Genomic DNA, 19353 nt, shown 5'->3' on the forward strand with positions numbered 1-19353 from the left:
TTTCATTTGAGCTGCATCCTTGCAAGAAAGCATGTGCTGAAGTGCTGATCTCATCCTACAGGAGGACATAAAACCAGAAGGGAACAGTGCCTGAAATGGATGTCCTATTTGAGCCCTGATTACTGCCTAAGAATACATTTATTTCACATCTTCCTCCCCGCCCCCTCTTTCTTGACTAGTAGGCATTACAGGCAAGGAATGGTTGGTAACTGTAATACTCATAACATGTTTACAGTTAACTAGCACTATATAGGAGGGACTACATTTTATCTCTTTAAATTTAAAATATACTTGGAAGAACAGTTCCTGCTCATTTACATGCTGCAGTCATAGTACATGGTTATCTCCTGTATCTTTGCAAGTGGTTGCAACTAGATCTTGTGGTCATTGGTGGGTTTGTTTGTTTGTTTTTAGAATTTCCTTTTAGTTGCCTTCAAACTTGAGTTCATTCTGAGAGAAGGTCCCATAAAATTCCATTTAAATCTGCATAAAACTGACAAGTTACGAGTTTTGCAGTTTCAAGGAATGACAGAGCTGTTTTACATTCATTAAAGAAAAATGCCTGCATTTCAACATCTCAAAGTTGCTCATTGTAAATATACAGAGGAGAAAAATGAAGTAAGACTGGTATGGGTTAATAAAAGTATTACCTTTTTAAAAGTGTCCTTTTTAGTATTTGACACTGAGTCACATAACACAAATGGCAGTATATTTGGAGTATTTTAAGCTTTCCCAAATATATTCTGTTTTGGAAATTTTAGCTGTGCCATTGCTAGTTTTAAAACCTACTCTCCCCTCTCCCCCCCCCCCCCTTTCCTTTTGGCTTGTCTGCCAGGCTTAGCTCCCCGTCTTCAATTTACATTGTCTTTGTAATTGCCACTGTTTCTTGTTGCCTGTCTGCCTCCTAGGATCCTGTAGTGATCTTGTCACAACTGTCCTACTGGTCTTCTCTCTGAAAGGCAGCATGACTTGTGTTATCTGGATAATTAATGGCATCTGGCAAATCAGTGGCTCTGGACTGACCCTCTCCTTTTAAGGATGTTAGCAGCATTTTTGTCTCCATTTTGTTCAAGCCCTAGAGACAGAGTTGAAAAAACTGCAAGACACCCCAGGAATCTGATCCTTCTCAGGGCAGCTGGTGCCTATTACAATAGATTACTGGCTGCTTCAGAGAATGAATGAGATCTGAGATGGTTAAAAATGTCTGAAAGAAAGATAGTCTCTATCTTAGGATAGTATCTATCCTAAGAGGAGGAATATGGTACACTGGAACAGGTTGCCCAGAGAGGTTGTGGAGTCTCCATCCTTGGAGATATGCAAAAGTGGTCTGGACAGGGTCCTGAGCAACGTGCTCTAGGTGACCCTGCTTGAGCAGGGGGGTTGTACTAGATGATCTCCAGAGGTCCCTTCCAACCTCAGCCATTCTGTGCTTCTGTGAACCTTGCACCATATTTCAGCTCTTGTAACTTCTCTCATATTGCCTTGGTCCCATTTCTTTATTAAATTCATTCAATGCTAGACCTTATTTATACCTCCTTCTTTCTGTATGTCTCTGGGACATATGAAATGCTTTTACTGTGCCTCTGGCTTGAAAAGTCCCTTGGAGGTATCAGATACTAAAGCTGGCAAAGGCTACTAAGGAAGTATAGCCAGCAGGGACACCGTATGTGGAAGGCATGAGTTTTTCTTCAGATAGGCTTATGCTGCTGCTTGGAAACGTTTTCGGAGAAGTCTTTCCTTGAACTCAGTATGATTAAGAAATCACTAGGATTTGGTCCCAGTCCCTTCTACGCCATCCTTTTGGGTGCTAAGGTGTCTTGCTGCACACTCATGCAAGGTACACGCTGCTATTCCTACTGTGGCGCAGTGTTTGCTTTAATCCCTCTTTTCCTGTTCCCTCTGGTCTTTCAGTACTGTTCATGTTTGCTCCAGTTTTGCAGCCTTGATTTATAAACCTCTTTATCCTCTCCATTGAGAGTTGTAGACAGGTCATCTTCTGTCATTTTCCCTAAAGCTTTTATGAGTTGCTGAATTAAATTAGGATCACCATTTTTAAAACCTTACTTTCTGGGCCGAAATAGACCAGTGTGTTGCCACAGAAAACTCACAGGGTTCATGGATTTGTTTAAAGCAGGAAATGGAAGAGAGGCTGATAACAGGTGCTGACAGTCTCTCTGGACCACATTAGGGAGGCTATTAACACAAAAATAAAACTTTATTTAATGAAGAATAAGACAGAGCCAAATGTAATTGATGATTTGGGCTATCCACCTACAAATTTGTCTTTTTTTTTTTTTTTTTTTTTTTTAAGAGAAGCTACTTCTCAGTAGTTCAGATAATCACTACTTAGGTCTTGTAGTATTAGAATGATGAAAAGATTATTCTCAAATTAAGAAAGAGTTGGTTAAATGCATAACTGTATTGGACCTGCAAAACAGTTGAAAGAATGAGTACTTAAGATCAAAAGGTCCTTGAAGTAGAAATATACAAACAAATAACAAGGTGTGACTGCATTTCAGATATGGAGATTTAAAAAAAAAAAAAAGAAATTGTGATAAAAGTAGGAAATAAATCTTTAATTGATTTTAACTAACCAAATAGAGTAAAAAGATAGATATCTGTAAATAAGACAGGAAATAGGAAGAAGGGAAGACCGTGACATAATTGTGTAGAAGGATTCAGAGGTATTCAGCAAAAACAAGTAGCCTTTAGAAAATTCTAGTAAAACCAGTAGAAAAGAGTAAAAATTACTGTTTCTGGACAAAAAATGAGGATAGAAGTGATTTGCTGAAGACTTAACAATAAGTAATCAGTTCTTTTGGTTCACTGAAAGCAGGGAGCCTGTGAAAGATTCAGTAGCTGAACTGAAAGAAAAAAGTAGCTGGACTTGGAAGAAAAAAGTCTTCCAAGAAATCTTTAAAGAAATCTTTACTCTTCTCTGCAATTTTTCACTATAGAGCACACTGTGGTGATATCCTACCACCTCTTATCTTGCAATTACTTTGACAGTCTTGTGTAATGAGAGCCCAGAAGGATGGGATACAAATTAACTGGAGAGATTAGAATTCTGTGCATTATGAGAACAGCATGCTTTTCATTCAGAGGTGCTGAGAAATAAATGCCTGACTTTACTAATAAAAGCGTATTACTCAAATTAAAAGCAGGGCTGTTGCTGGGTCAGTCCATGATAATTCTTCGTCCCGCCAATTCTCAGAAGCTAGTATATTGTTTATTGGAATCTCTGCTCTCATTAAAGCCTTTGGCCTATGGTTGCGAAGAAAATCAAGTTTATTTGAACCAAAGAGGCCTGTGCAAGGCAGCACATAACTCAGAACTGTTGTTCTGAGGAGCAGGACCTCTCCAGTTGCAATATTTATTATATATCCTATTTAGTATTTTCCTTTAGCTGTAGTTATTGCAGTTCTTATTCCATGCAGAAACTCAGCCTTCACTTATAACTGTTTTAAACATCAAGATAGAGAAAAGCATGGAGATGTGACTCTGACTGCCCCCTAAAATTTGAGAATAACAAAAGAAAGAACATTTTAGTAAGTCATTTTCATTATTTTTGCAGGCCTGGGGGATAGTCAGTCTGTGACTTCTGAATATTTATGATCAAGAACATTCATATCAGTGTGATACTGACTCAGGTGCACAGTGATGAAATAAATGTTCACATCATTAACAGTTTAATTCTATATTTAAACAGTTGTTCCACCAGCTGCAGTTCCTCCACTTTTCTTACCTGTGATAACATGGCGGTCTACAGCCCCAGTCCATCCTTTCTTTTCCATCAGTCAGAAGAGAACTAAGCCCAGTACCCCAGAAAGGTCATAGGCCTTTTTAAAGTCCAGCTGAGAGGGAACAAAGTTCCCTAGCCTAAACACAGACTTGTTAGGTTTCAAACCATAGTGACTCTCTGACTATTGTCTCAGTTTGCCTCATTGGAAAACAGTTTATTTTGTTAGCAGAAGTGGGGAAAAAAATCCACCTCTCTTCTCCAGTTCATCTGTTGAAATAAATCTGTCCTTGCACCAGAGGGTAGTAATGTCTTTAAAAATCAATGTTGGAGTGGTCCTTGGAATTGGATATCAATGAGCCTTACTTCAGTACCAAGAACACGGGTTTAAAAGTTGGGTTTTTGTGTTTAACATAAGCCTCTGTATATTCCTATTTTGTGGTGCTGGTGCCTGATCTGTGATGTCCTTTAACTGTCAGATGAAGCTCCTCATTTCCTAACAAACGGAAAAAAATGAAGTGTTCTTGATCATGGTTCTGTGGGTCTCTTTGACCTTAAAAAGTAGGAAGTGGAAGCCAGAAGCTCAGAGCTCTTCCTTCAGGAACTAGAGGGGGTGTGAAGCTCCATAAGTGCTTTGCTTGTTAGTGCCCCTTTTCTTCTGCTTTTGGCAGCTATTTTTAGTTTGTTTTTTTTTTAATGGTTACTCTTATTTTTCTTTAAGAGGTAAAAAGAAGAGGCTATCTGCAATTGTTATCTGACCTCATAAAGGTAGGAGGGCTGCCTTGAAGAACTGCTGTGCAGAAGGTTTTTTAGGCCAGTTAAATAACTGGTTCATGGTAAAGGTAGCAGCTGTTTTAGGGATCTCTTCATCTTTGAGTAAATGTCCTGCTAGTCAACCAGTGGTTGCCCCAGTCATTAATTTAATAGATAACTATATCTGATGTAAAAATCTCAAGAACAGCAGTTGGAAGACACCAAATTTTTGTAGAAAATAGGAAGATTTTGAGGCAAAAGACATGAGAGAGAAGAGCATGGTATGGTATTGACAGAACAGTATTGTTTCTTTATAGAGGAAATTCATGGCTAAAAGATAATTAATTGGCCTATTTGTATGTTCAGAAAGCTTTAACATATTTCAGAAAACGCTGTTAAGGAAATGAGACTAGCTTGTGATTAGAAGCTTACTTTTATGACTCTGTTAGCAGGAGAGAGATTTTGGAACAATTACTAATATCAGTAAATGTCCTTATTAGACCGTTGTATCAAATCTTATTTTTGTTCTTGAAATTGCCTATGCTATATTGGTATAAAAAAAATCAATACTGAAGGAGATCTTGCTGTCCTAACTATCCTGCTCAGGGCTAAATTTGGTCACTGTTGTGATGGGCATTGTCAAGGCAGGAGCTACAGTTTTGTCTCACTGCATGAAATGTCCCAGTGTGTATGCCCTTCCCATAAGTGCTAATGGGGAACTATTAACCTGAAGTACTCTGATAAATCTTCTAATGGCAACACCGTTTCCAGTGTAGACCAGTTCTAGACCTAGGCTGTCTAACTCCCCTTGCTCCCTTCCTGTACCAGTTGCCCTACTCTTTGGAGTGCCATGGACATGTCTGGGTGTTGTAGGTTTATTAGGGAAGATCTGAAAAATTTTAGACTGGATGAAATTATTCTTTGGGCTGGATCCAGCTTGCAGGCTGCCACCTGGACAGTTCTCCTTACACTTAAGTGGGTGACAGTAACTCAAATATTAAGAAGCCTAGTTCAGATGCAGCAGTGGCGGCAAATACATTCTCTGGCTTTGCCCTCAGCAGTGCTGAATAACAACACCATTTGGGTAATATCCTTCACTGACCTTTAAGCTGAAAAAGGGGGCTGCACTTTTTTTTTTTTTCCTCAGTCATTCTGCATCCCCTTGCATTTGCTTTGCTCTTTACTTCTGACTCCTTGTTCATTTTGACTGTGCAAGCTTCTCTAGCTTGCGTTATGCTGGTAATAGTAGATGACAAGCACAACAGATAATTGTAACGGTCTCTTCTGTTTGTATGAATGTTGTGGTGAACATGAAATGAGAAAATGAGAGTCTGAAATGATGAGGAGAAGAGGCTGGGAGCAAAGACAATGGGGAATATATAAAATTTGCTTTTGGAGGGATAAAAGGGGGTAAATATAGCTTGCATGTATGTGTGTATACATATATATATATGTATACATATATGTACATATACAGGTTTGCCATCAGGATGGAGGAGCTAGCCCATTTTTCTTGTGCAGTGTCCTGTTATGGGGTACCATGTCCTGTCTGGAGAGAAGAGCAGGAAAGAACAGATTTCTTCTTCTATGATTTCATGAAAATCAGTAAGGCTTTGCTAACTGCTGATTAAAACATTTTCTAAAGCTATATTGAATATGCTATTCCAAAATTATTGTATTAAAGATAAACATAAATGTCTTCAGTATACCAAAGATAAAATCTGGAAAAATTGATGTGTTTTTAAAAAAGGCCTTGGAAGGATCTGGGGTCCTCTAAGATTAGTATGTTAAATTTGTGTTTGTAATGAATAGATAGATACCATAGCAAAGAATAGCATGAGGATGACATCTACCAGCTAGGGAGGTTCTTACCAGTGACAGAGGTCACCAGCAGCATGTCCTGGGTTCGAGTGGGGCCTGCACTGTTCAGCATGTTCATAAATGATTTGGAGAAGAGTATTAATGCTGAGATAGCAGAGCTGGCTGCTGATTTGAAGTTATTGATAGTCAGTACATCAAGGGCTCGTTGGAAAGATTAGCAGAAAGATATTGCAGTTATGAAAATAAAATGGCAGAAGACATGCTGTTATCACTACAATGGAATGCACTCAGAATAAACATACCTCACCCCGTGTCCACAATGATGGACTCTAATCTTGCAATACCACTCAAGAAAGCAATCCTTTAAGTTACTGTGGATAGCTCTGTGAAAACATCAGTTCAATACTTAGCTACAGTCAAAGAGCAAATGGAATGTTAAGAATAAAGAGTAGAAAACAACATGGAAAACATCATTATGCCATTATATTGATGTATAATGCTCTCAATTCTTGAATGCCTTGTGCGGTTCTGGTCCCTTGCCCTCTTTCCTAGCCTCAGAAAGAATATTGTAAAATCAGAAGTAACAGGGAGGATCAAAAAAGCTGTGCTACAAGAGAAAACTTAAAAAGCTAGGACTCTTCAGCTTATAGAAAAGACAGAGAAAGAGCAATATGCCAGAAAGATATGAGAACATGAATGCTGTAATGAAGGTTAATGGGAAATGATTTTTTTTTTCTCACAACATAAGAACTAGGGCATATTAATTGAAATCACTGTGCAGAAGTTACAAACCAAATATACAAGAGGAAATGCTTTTTACGATAATGCATCATTAAACTACAGAATTCATTGCCACAGAGTCTTAAAATAGAGCTAGGTTCAGAAAGCAACAGAGAAGTTAATGGAATTTATACATAAAGATGTAGAAACAACCTTTGGAGAGTGAAGACTCCTAAGCTGGAGCTCAGCAGAAGCTGAGAGTTATACTTGGAGATATATCACTTTGTCATGTGTTTTATACTCTTTCCGTAGCTGTCCACTCATGACTGGGGGCTAGATGGACTCATGACCTAATCCAATGCTGTCATTCTAAAGATCTTAAGGATTAAGGGTCATGAGGAGGTTCCTGAGGCCAGATTTTGTCAGATGAGAGAGCAGAAATGCACAGGCATGCTATGGAATGGGCTCTTCTGTTTCTTCTCCCCTCTTCGCAGGTGGGAATAAGGAAGACATAGAGGTTTGGTGGGCTGTGTTCTGACCTCTATCCCAGCAGTTTTAATCTTAAAACTCTCAAACCAAATTGATTGAATTAATCAATCATTACCTATAAGTAACAAAACTAGTCATAACAGCATCAAGAAGAGGCAGCATTAGAGAGCCAAGGAAGCAGGGATCTGGACGAGCAAATTGGCTTGTTTCTGCTTTTTGAGGCAAACATTTCATACAAATGGAACTTGGAATTCTTCAGTTCCATGTGGTTGATTTCTGGGTGGGAGATGAGCCTTTCTGCAGCCAAAGACAAATCACCTGCAGTCTGATCAATGCACTGATTTACTTTTCCACATCTGTAAGATCATTTGTTTCACAGTCCAGGCTACTGTCAGAATCCATGAATTGCATGATGACAAGACTTCACTTAAGTCTCCTATTATGTAGTACTCAATAGATACTGAATTGAATATTAAGATCTAAAATACAGGTCTAGCGTCAATGGGTATCTGCAACTTTAGAGCATGGCCCCTCCTTCAGCATATGTAGAACTGTTCCTTGTTGTAATTCCAGGACCAACATAAATCCAGAGGAGCTTTTATTTTATGTCCTCTTTGCAGTTTTCAGTAGACTCAATCCACTAGCTGCTGAACTAAACATAACTGTAAATCCATTGATTTTTTTCATTCTGTGTTATGTAGTAAAAATTTCAAAATATATTTCATTTTCCACCAAAACAGTAAAAAGGATCAACTCTAATGTTAACACAGTTAAGATTCACTCCCTGCTCTCTTTCAAAGAAGGCAGTGGGAATTTGTAGCCCTCTTTAGAAACCAGCCTTTCTCACGCAAAAAATCTGGCTTCAGACTGAACCCTCATTTTCTTTCCAAAACTGAAATCCTTTTAAATCTCTCATCTTAGAATTGTGCCTTTGTGGACTGACTCTATTACCTGTGCTTATTTATATCAGTGACCAGAACCAGCTGCCCTTCTGAGTCATAGGAAGGACAATATACCTTGCTACACATCTTTCAGAGAACATTCCAGCTGTTTGTCCCAGGATTTAGCAATCCCAAGGCATACAGAAAAAAGTGCTAGATCACTTCATTGCAGTTGCTGCTATATCACTATGGCTGGGAAGTTATGCTGTATTGATGATTATGGTGAATGGAAAAGAACTTTGCCCCCCACCATCTCTCAGTTGTCTGATTTGATTGTCAGTGATTGGTTGGGTGCCAATCTACAAATTGGAATTACTCCCTGCAGTGACTTTTGTGTTGGAGGTGAAGATAGAATCCAGAATTCCAGAAGGATCTCTCCTCTCCTAGTATTTACCACAGAGGCTTCTAGCCCATTGGGGATGGTTCCCAGCAACCAGAGCAAACTAACTGGCACAATCAAGAAGTTGGTGTTATTGCCTCAGTGTTGGAACTGCTAAGCAGAGGATTGGGACGTGGCAGATGTAATGAAGCAGTTCAGCATTTCCCAGAGCCTGGAACTATTTTTTTTTTTCTATATGAAGCTGAAGCTTGCCTCTAGAGAATTTTTAATCTTTAGTCTTTTGAAATAGGGTGTTGAGCTGATGATGTTTAACCTATTCAAAACATACAGAAACCTAAGATGTTTGATTCCACTGTGTTAATTTTTCCCCAGAGGTTCACAGGCAACATTTGTTACTGATTAGCATCATCTGTAAGCTACAGAAGGGAGGGTTCTAATTTATTTTTAAAACCTATCCAAATTCTGTGATATTTTTGTTCCTGAGCATTCCATTGTCTCTGACAGCCCTTGGAAGATTTCTGGGAGGGAGATTTGCTGCAGGGCAGGCAGGACATCTTCCAGCTTTCACAGTTAACTCACACAGTTAAAGGTCACTGTTGGCAATGAACATGCCATGGGATAATCTTTATCTTCCAATATTGGACTGATAGACCTAGGCCCAGCAGAGCAGGAATGAGGAAGTATGCTTCCCTGTCTGGCACCTTGGAGGTTAAATGAGCCACCCACTATTATCCTGGTTAAGAAAATGAGATGCGAGGTTCATAGACAGAAGTTTAATTCATTTTCTGAAAGCAGTATCCAAAATAAATCTCCAAAGACAGGTTGCTGGTGTGCTTATACTGCTCATTCAAGTTTTGTTCACTGTTCAGTGGGATTTGGGATCATCATGACATATCCCTCTCTACCAGTAGCCAGTCACCCAGGTACATGATACTGGGCACAACTTTCACCAGCTGGGCAGCTGAAACTGTGCCTAATCTTACATATTGCTTTTCTTTAATTAGAGAAACTGGTTTGCAGTTGTTTGCAACTGTTGGAGACAAACATGAGGATCCCGTTTAAGAGTAACTTAACCCAAAGGCCCCCTCAGAGGAAGTGGGGAGTGCCTTTCTGGGGCACTCCTGCAAGGAGTAGCCAGACAGTAGGCTATAGGAAAAAATCTTTATTCTAATAACATGGGAACCCACCTTGTTGGCAGGAGTTTATCTGGTTTCATGTATTTCAAAGTGCCAGCCAGAGTTCTGGTGTTCTTGAATTGCCCAGACACTATGTCCAAATCATCCTGTTTCACTCAGGAAGGAGCCTGAGCTGACTTTGGTACAGTAGGAGTTAACGAATGACCGCAAGAGCGCTTGGTTTAGGGATGGTCTGAGCGGCAGGGTAGGAATGCCCGAGGCTGGGATACTCCGGCAGGAGGCTGTAGCCCAGAGAGGGTTAAGTCAGCCTGCGCATTGTCGAGTGGGTGTCAGAGAGAGGCTGGGCAGCTCCTCCCTCAGCTTGCATTGACACAGCAGCTGCTTTCTGCAGCCCTGTTTGTGTCTGTGCATCTGTGACTCTCCAGGCATCCTGTGTAGCGGCTGCTGCTTCCATGGGCCACTCATCCCAGGACAGTATGGTATGTGTACATTCCTTTTGCTACCCTGTGAGCCCAACCTGCGGGCTCAAAGGCTTTGAATAGGCAATAGAGGGTGTTGATAGCTTCGGAGAGGACAAGCCCTCAGTGCTGTTTGGAGGGGGTGGGGGTGCGGGTTTGAGACAGCCAGTGCTGGCCTTGTTCTTGGTCTAATGCTATTTTTTCTGTGAAGAAATCTCATCAGTCGGGGAGGAAGGGTTATTCTGGTGGATCTGACTGCAAATTTAGATACCTGGCAAGTGGATTTTACCTTGACCAGGCTCTCTTGCCCTCCTCTGCCTAGTCTCATGGGATGAGTTGCTGGGTCTACTCTGCCCTTGTACAGGAGTGGTTGAGGGAATCTTTGCAGAGCAGTCTACAGCAAATACATTTTTTCCTTCGTTGGAATTTGATCCTATTGGAGTCAAATGGGTGATTGGTGAGTGGTTGAGGGGAAATGGCTAGTGACAAGAGGGTAAGGTGGCTGCAGATAGAGCTAATTTTTTATGATCTATGAGGACCTTGTCCCTGCTCAGCTGCTCTTGTCCTGAGTATAGGAACAGAGACTGAATTCCCTAGCTGCTCAGCTGTTTACTGCACTTGTGTTGTTAGCTGAAACACAGAACAGGATGTATAAAGATGGGTCTAGAGAAGAATCTGGAGAAGATATTCTGCCTGTTGTGGACTTAAGGAGTGCTGAAGCATTGTGATTTATGTCATTATGGCCTTGCATGAAGATAGTTTGCTACTGGAGAAGACATGAGGTGGCAAAAGTCATCTCACAGGCACTCCCTTTGGGCAAGGCTTGGTGAAAGCCAGTATTAAGGTCTGTATCACTGTCCAGCTCAGTGCTGATGCTGGAATGAGACTAAAGCCAGTCAGGAGGGGGAAGGGTTGTTAAGGTGGAATGTCATGTTGTTGATTAGGTGGAAGAGAGATGAAGGGCCCGTTCTGCAATTTCTCTCTCCTGTGGTGCTGCACACCCACACATGAGTAGCTGAAGTCTTGAAGTAGCTGAAGTCTGGCTTGGAGCTGCTCAACACTACATTCTTCCACTACAGAAAGCCAAAAAACATCCAAACTCTTCCAGTTGTGGGGGAGGAAAAATGGAAGGTTCTTGTAAAATGAGTGATGCTGCCTTTCCAGGGCAGCAGAGGAGGAGAAGAGAAGTGACCAGGCTAGGAGCTGATTTTGGTCCTACTGGGCTACAGTGAGGCATTTAGTTCTTTAGAAATGAGAAGAGCAAAATGCTTTCTTTTTCCCAGCAGTAGTCCTTTGTCATCCCTCACCCTGATGTGTTTCCCATGTAGCACAGCGGTATTCCGGCCAGCTCCTCCCTTTATGCATTGCTCTGCTGCATCACTGGTGCTACAGTATGATGATGACCCCATCGCAGTCTACAGACACACAAGGTTCTAGTTTCATAGGGTATCTTTGGCTTCCTTTAGTGTTGCCATTAGCAAACATCTTGTTAAAAGCATTAAATCATCTGTATGCTAATGTTAAAATGGGTTTGAAGTATTTCAAAATAGGGCCTTTTTCCTATAGTGTCCAGAGCTAGAAGAAATGGAGCAGGGTTTGGTGTGTTGCACAGTTCAGGCTACACGACCACGATTATCTGTCAGACTGCTGTTGGGGTTGGAGGGAGGAGAGGGAGGAATTAAAAAAATTCTGTGGTGATACCAACAAAAGCCTTTCTTTATTAAGAAGAAGAGAGGGGCCATCCTGGCTGGGGCTGAGACTGAATGGGCTGGGATTCACAGTGATACAGGGAGGGGAAAAGGGGAGGGAACTGGACACGTTTATCACACAGAGAGCTTGGAGGGGAGGAGCATGGCTGCTGCACACTCGCACACGCAGAAGCACGCACACACACACACACACACACACACACACACACTGCGGCAAATTCTGCAGCTGGTGCCTGCTGGCTTATGACTGCAGAAAAAATGAGCTCTAGTTTAAACTCTCTGATCTCAGAAATGAGGCTGTTTCTATTCCAAGTAGCTCTGGTCCCACTATGAAAAGCCCTGCAGGCTGGGCACTGTTCCAGAATGACAGGGATTCCTCCTCTTTGATGGGTCAAGGGACCCTTTGCTGCATAAGGTCAGTGCCCTCCCTATCCTCCCTCTGTCTGCTGTTTGGGTGCACCCAGACTGCATGTCTGTCCTTACACTTCCTCCAGCAAGAACCTATTGTATACAGGCAAATAACCTTTTTTTTTGATCCCCTCTTTTCCTTCAATATGAGAAGACCAGGCTGCCCCCCGCCCTGCTCACATTCTGCGGACAGAGAGAGGCATAACTTTGCAGTAGTTTCTTTCCTGACAAAATAATCCATGAGAGGAATGTCCTGTCTTCTCTTTTTGCTATTCTTCCTCATGCCTGTGCTGTCAGTGTAGCTTAGTCATGTCCTCAGCAGATATGCAAGCAAACGCATGATGGACTTGAGCACAGGAGATGAGAAATAGCCAACACAGGCACTCTCTGGTGAAAGCAAGGAAGCTGTGTGTGCATGAACAAGAGATTGAGTGTCTGGGTCAAAGAAAAGAGGCCGGGCACCAGAGTAAGGGTAGAAGAGGGGTTCCTCAGTCAGCACCTGAGCTTCTATGGGAAACAGTCTTGTGCTCTTTGTACATGTTCATACATACACAGACCATCCTGGATAGCTTCTGAGGTGGCTCCTCACAAAAGGAGAAGCAAACTAAGAGCCAAATAAAAATCTAGAAATATATTTTTGTGATAAGTGCCTGAATACAGAGACCCCAGAGGATGCTTCTTTCGGCCACTTGGCTAGCACAGTTGCTATGTGCATTATCACAGGCTTTCCACTGGTAATTGATGAACAGAAGAGAGACCTGCAGGCCCTCAGAGGAAGATACTATGAGAAGCCAAAGAAGAGAAGATTGCCTGGTGAGCATAGAGGGACTTGGCAATAGTAACTAGCTCAAAATGAAAGGTGTATCTGCTAGCCTGTTAAGTGTTTGTTAGGCAAAAGTACCTAGGGAGGGAAGGGAGGTAATAGTTACTGGGCTGATGGATAGCCTGTGTGTATGGGAGGAAAGAAGGTAAGCTGTGTGTATGTTAATACTTAGAAATGATTCTGGGGAAGATTTAGGGGATGGAAAAAAAAGACTTCCCACCTCCTCCCCCCCCCCCCAATTCTGAATTAGTTATAAGTCCATGTCATTCTGGACTTCAGAACAAGCCTTGTAGCTGTTAAGAGGAAAGACTACAGAAGGTATTGAGCTATTTTGATTCTAACTTCTCAGTTTGTATGCTTTTTCTCTGCCTCCCCTTAGAGCTGCTTGATTGAGTTGTGTGTATTCCTCCTACAAATGCATATACTTTGTCTTTGTCTGGAGAGAAAACTTTCCCCCTGCTAAAGAGGTGTTTCTTTTGTGTGAAGAGAGGGAAGATTTTTTGTGACTCGAGGACTTCAAATCAGAATTTTTAGCTTGGTTTCCCAGGAAAATGATTGGCCGTTCCATCTGTTTACCACTCTAATAATTCTTGAATCCACTGTATAATTTGAAACCCATTTGAAATAGGAGAAGCATTAAAGGTAACAAGTTTCTACAGGTTTTATGAAAACTGGTGGTGTAGTAGAGGAGAGTGATCCAACTTAGTGCCTTCCCTGGGACAGTATGTGTTCTGTTTGGCCTGCCATCTGGGCAATCACCATTTGTGCACAAGTCAGATAACAAACATTGTCTCCGAGTGTGCTGCCACTTGACCAGTTGGTAGTTATGACTCATGAGAGGAACTGAGGATATTGCAGTGGACTGCAGAGAGGTTCTTCATCAATTCCTCGGCTAATGAAACAACTTAGTTGTGTATCCAGCTCTTCAGCAAATCCCTGTCCTTCCTAGGCTTTATTCACAGATGAACCTGAGCATTGGCGTCCTTGACCAGCAGGTTCTTAGTTCTTCTGAAATTGGCCTTTAAGTCTTGCTGGACCTCTCTCTCAAATGGAAGGAACACTACTGAGCTGGACCTTTTTTTAAGGGGAATGCAATTCCAGTTGACTTCTACATTCCTGAAAGCATCATCATTCCAATTTCTGTGTTTTGAAAGAAATGAGTGAGCCCTTCCTTGCTTTTGAAAATAAAGGCTTAGATATTTCCTCTAGGATGATGAAGGTTGAGAATCTCAAACAGAAGGAGGCATGTAAGCCACAGAGGGGGTAGGATTTAAGATGCATGTCTGTTATCAGCATGTCCTACTGAGTAGTCTGTGTGTCTCTTTGCACTTATTACTGCCTTTCATAAGCCTTCTTGTGAAGCACCAGTCTCTTGCAATTTACTAGCACCTACCTCCGGAGTCAGGATTCACAGCTGGACCAGGTACATAGTGTTCTTTGTGGCTCTGGCATTCTGCAGTACAAGAAATCTTTTGTAAATTTGTTTCATCTTTTGAGATCTTGGGGAGGAAATTGCAAGAGGAGGAGGACTGACCTATAGTCACCAGTCAGTGCATGTGGAAATTTATGTTTCTTTAGTATGAACCAGAGGTGAAAATAAATCACAGAGCTTAGGCACAGCAAGATTATGCCAGACCCCCCTCCTATGCGAAAGGCTGAGCCACTTCTCCTGACTCTCCTGGGATGTCAGCTAAATGCCTCAAGCAGCTATGGTTTAATAAATGGTTGTTATTGAATATGTTCACAGAGCACCTGACCTGAAAGTCTTGTAGCTGTTTTAACCTTGGAAAGGAGAGTCCCTTCCTGTCTCAGGGATACTGGCAATGGTAAGAAAAGAGAAATACCAGCTGGCAGGAAAAAAACAGCACAAGCTATAGCCTTAGCTCCCACCAGAAGGCTTGTCCAGAAGCTGTGTTGTACCACCGCATGGTGGGCTGGAGTTTGCTAACCCTGTTCTTCATGTATTTTGGTAGTGTCTTGAGAAAAGTCCTTTTGATTCTTTCCAGTGAATAGATCAAGATTGTGGAGACTTAGTGGTGTTTTTCACAATATGCTTTAAGTACAAATAGATTGTGATAAAAATGCATAGCACCATAACTGGCAAGTCTGGGTCATTTGTTTCCTCTGCTAACTTCAATATTTATTTAAGAGATTTTGCCTAAATTTTTCACTTGCTGTAGCTGACCTTTTATTTCACTAGGATCCCAGCCAGCTCACCTCTACCATTCCCTGTTAAGTTCCAGTGCAGAGTTCTTAAATAATTAAGGAGGAAGCTAGAAGAAAAAGGCCATTAGTATCTCTGTTTTGAATGTTGCCTGAGGAATGTCAGTATATCATAAGGCACGCATGGCACTAATATCTTGGAGGAAAAGTGGGCAAAAAGCCAGTGATTTACTTTTTGGTTGGCTAGATTTTTGTTCCAAAAAGCCTCCTAAAATGGCATAAGAGGGGTAAGTTGCAGCACTTGGACAGAAATGCAAATACTGCCCAGGCCTTATAACAAAGAAATTGCTTCAAACAAATATGATTCCTTTCCTTGATGGGAAAACATTGGGCAGGGTGGTTCTCTGTGGCTTTGATCTATACAGAATCTTTTTGAAGAACCAGCTTGCAGGCTAGTAAGTATGAGCACAATACATATTTTGGCCCAATTCCCAACTATTAGATTTGCTTTGCTTGGGAGTTTTAATTGTTACGGGGTTTCTTTCCTGCTGTTGGCCCATATTGAAAAGCAAAGGTGATTATCAGTGAAGTGGGATGCTTGAGGGTATGGAAAGGTTCTGTGCCTGTGTGGCTCTGAGGGAGCTGAACAAGTGAGAGGATCTGAGACAAAACTGTTCTTGGTTTTGGAGGCCTCTTCTTGTCCTCTTTATTCTTGCCAGTCAGTCCTTTTTGTAGTCCCAAGTCAGTAAGTCCAGTCCCTGACTCACAGAAGCAGATCCCACTGTGCATTCTGCAAGCTGAAAGAGGCCTGGCTAGACTGGATAGCATAAAGAAGTGGGGGCTCCTGTTAGGACATGAGACTTCAGTGACCTCAGTGCAAGGCAGATGAGCAGGCTGACTGGTGAGAGGTAGTGGCTGAGGTGACTTGTTACCAATATTGAAAGAAGAAGATATCCCTGCTCTGATAGGAACAAGAATTTGGCTCTTCCCAAATGCCTCTCTTTTCAATGCTGAACAGACAAGGCCTGCATTTACTAGCAGAAAGGACAGGTGGCCTTGAAGCTATGCACTTTTGAATAACTTCCTACATCCCATTCATTGTCACTGTACTTCATGCTGTAAATCAAATCCCAGGAATCCAGACCATGCAGGGAAGTTATCAAATGGCAATTAAATCTAAGAGTGCAAAGTCAAAATATATCAGCAAAGAAAGATGTTGGCAGAGGACAGCTGCTTTTTTCTAAGGGCTGACAGAATACAGCCATTCTATGCTTTCCCACCCCTGCCCCATGCTGTCCACAGCTGGTTTAATAGCCATATCTTAAATGCAGATGACATTCAGCAGGTCATCTCCAAAATAAACAGGTGGGAGAGAAGAAAAACTAGTAAGAATGAGACTATCAACAGTAGGGAGTGGGAAGCAGGTTTGAGGAGTCTCAACAGATGCTAGAAATCAGATGTATCAATATTAGGCTGTAAAAAGCTCTGAAAAGGCTCTTGCCAGAAATTTGGCATCTAAATCAGCAAACAGGAGGAAATCTCAGAATGATTCCTTATTTGTGACAGTCATCCCCTCCCTGATACAACTAAGTTTTCTCCACCTAAGACAGCCTGCTTAAACATGAGATCAGCTGTAGCATTTCATATTACATCAGTTGTCAAAAAAAAAAAAAAACAGAGAGGGGAACAGGATAGATCATGGGCTGTTCCTCCAAGTCAGTCAGGATCAGTATTGGCCAAATACTTTGCAACTGGGAGAAATGCACAGTTTTCCTGAAGCTCTGCTATATTCTTGTTGTAAGAACATGTATCCAGTGATGCATATTCTTGTTAAAAGTAAGAAATCAAAAGTTACCTAGCTCTGCTACTTACAGGAGTCTTTGGCCCTGAAATCTAGAACAAGACATCTGCCTCAGTGGCAACAGGAACATTTTTGTGGGATCCCCTGTTCATGGACTAGCAACAAATGACAGCTGAAACTACACTGAAAAGGAAGACATGAGAAATTAGTTTGGTTTCCAAAGGGACCATCTCTGAGTCTGTCAAGGGTTGGTGGAGTGAGGGCAGCAGACAAGAGGGTGTTGTAAGGTGTGTTTAGGTTTCTTTTTGTGGATTTAGTATGAGACATTTAAGAAGTTACAGCTCCAACTCCTCACAGCTGGAGATAATGCTCCTATGCAGAGTTGTGTTGATAAAGATGATTAAGGCATCTCTCATATGAGGAAAGGCTGAGAGAGCTGGGCCTCTTCAGCCTGGAGAAGAGAAGACTGGGGGGGAGGGTGTGGTTCTTATCAATGCATTTAAATATCTAAAGGGAGGGGGTCAAGAAGATGGGGCCAGACTCTTTTCAGTGGTGCCCAGTGACAATATGGGACACAATGGGCACAAACTGAAACACAGGAAGTTCCGTCTGAACAGAGGGAAAAGCTTTTTTACTGTGAGGGTAACAGAGCACTGGAACAGGTTGCCCAGAGAGGTTGTGGAGTCTCCATCCTTGGAGATATGCAAAAGCTGTCTGGACAGGGTTCTGTGCAACGTGCTCTAGGTGACCCTGCTTGAGCAGGGGGGTTGTACTAGATGATCTCCAGAGGTCCCTTCCAACCTCAACTGTTCTGTGGTTCAGTGTTTTTGATTCATGTGAATGCCCTGAGACTATTTCATGGCAAAGGATTCAGGGCTGGCTTGAGTAAGCAGAGCCACTGAAGGGAATGGAATCTCTCCTGACCAATTCTGCACTTGGCAAACTAGAAGGGCTTATCCTATCCATTAATGTAGCTTAGTTTCCATTTGTGTAACTTCCAGTTGAGGGGCATTTCATCAAGAGTTAGGAACAATAACTTCCGAAATAGATACAGCTGTTTCCAAAGTGAACATCTGTCTGTGCCTTCAATTAGTGGTTCTAAAATGGCTGAGCTATCAAATTGCTCTTTAGCATAAAAGTGAGACAGTATGTGCAATTAGAATGCAATAAGATGGTTGCTATGGTAGGCATAGTATAGTAATAGAAGTTGTCTGGGAGAGGAGCTGTAGATGGCATGAAGGTATTAAAAGGGAGAGAGAAAATAAGACAAAGGCAAATAGTTAGAGGGAGTATCTCCTGGGATGCAGCAAGTGCCCACTACCTCCCATACCTTAATTATCTGACCTCTCTGCTGCTGCTTCACCTTCTTAGTATTTCCCCAGGAATGTGGTCAGTCATTTTGCACAGCCTATTCTCACCGTAAAGCACAGTTAATTCTCCTGACAAGCAGTAACAGTGTGGTGAGGTAAGTTCTTAAACATCTCCAGCTAGATTCACAAAAGGAAACCTGAATGTGCTCTCAGACGCCTCATTCCACTCTATCCTGACAGACTCAGCAATGGTTCTTCTGGAAACCAGGCTTCTTTCTTCTTCATCCCAGACCATTCCGTGCTCCTCCTGTTTTATGCTGGTGTCCACACCACATGCTAATCTTTTGGGCGTTGATTCATTTCATCTGTTGTTTTTTCCCATACTCTTTAAAACCTGTTACTTTCTAGTTCCCTCAGCTAGTCTTCTTTTGACCCTAATGAATGCTTGCTGCTGTGTTTTTCCCTTCTCTGTCCTGTCTAGTGTTGTTCTCAATTAATTTCACTCTTTGACTTTGCTCCTGTTGAGAAACTTCTCTTCTCTTTGGAGTTTTATTGCTGATCCTGGTTTCTTTCTGTGGCTTTTGACACCAAGGTTTCTTTCTCTTCATTCCCTGCAGTCTCTGTAGCTTTTCAAAGACTTCTAGTTTTGTCCCTGCCTCTGAGATGCTTTAAAGTTAGCACTTGCTCTGTCCCAAAGTAGCTGCTCTCTTCTTTCTTGACCTTGGTATTTCACTGCTCCTTT

The 19353-nt window shown here is 41.8% G+C and overlaps 1 protein-coding gene across 1 annotated transcript in view; it reads left to right on the top strand.

The window, feature by feature from the left end:
* The first annotated feature begins 13267 nt into the window (after window positions 1–13267).
* The window catches only part of MAP1A (microtubule associated protein 1A), a 39385-nt gene continuing 33299 nt past the window's right edge, over window positions 13268–19353 (top strand). The window contains exon 1 of the mRNA XM_013954288.2: window positions 13268–13327. The gene's annotated coding sequence lies outside the window, so the exon portion shown is untranslated. The remainder of the gene's footprint in view (window positions 13328–19353) is intronic.

This window comes from Apteryx mantelli, chromosome 15, assembly GCF_036417845.1.
Source record: "Apteryx mantelli isolate bAptMan1 chromosome 15, bAptMan1.hap1, whole genome shotgun sequence".
Classification (NCBI taxonomy): Eukaryota; Metazoa; Chordata; class Aves; order Apterygiformes; family Apterygidae; genus Apteryx; species Apteryx mantelli.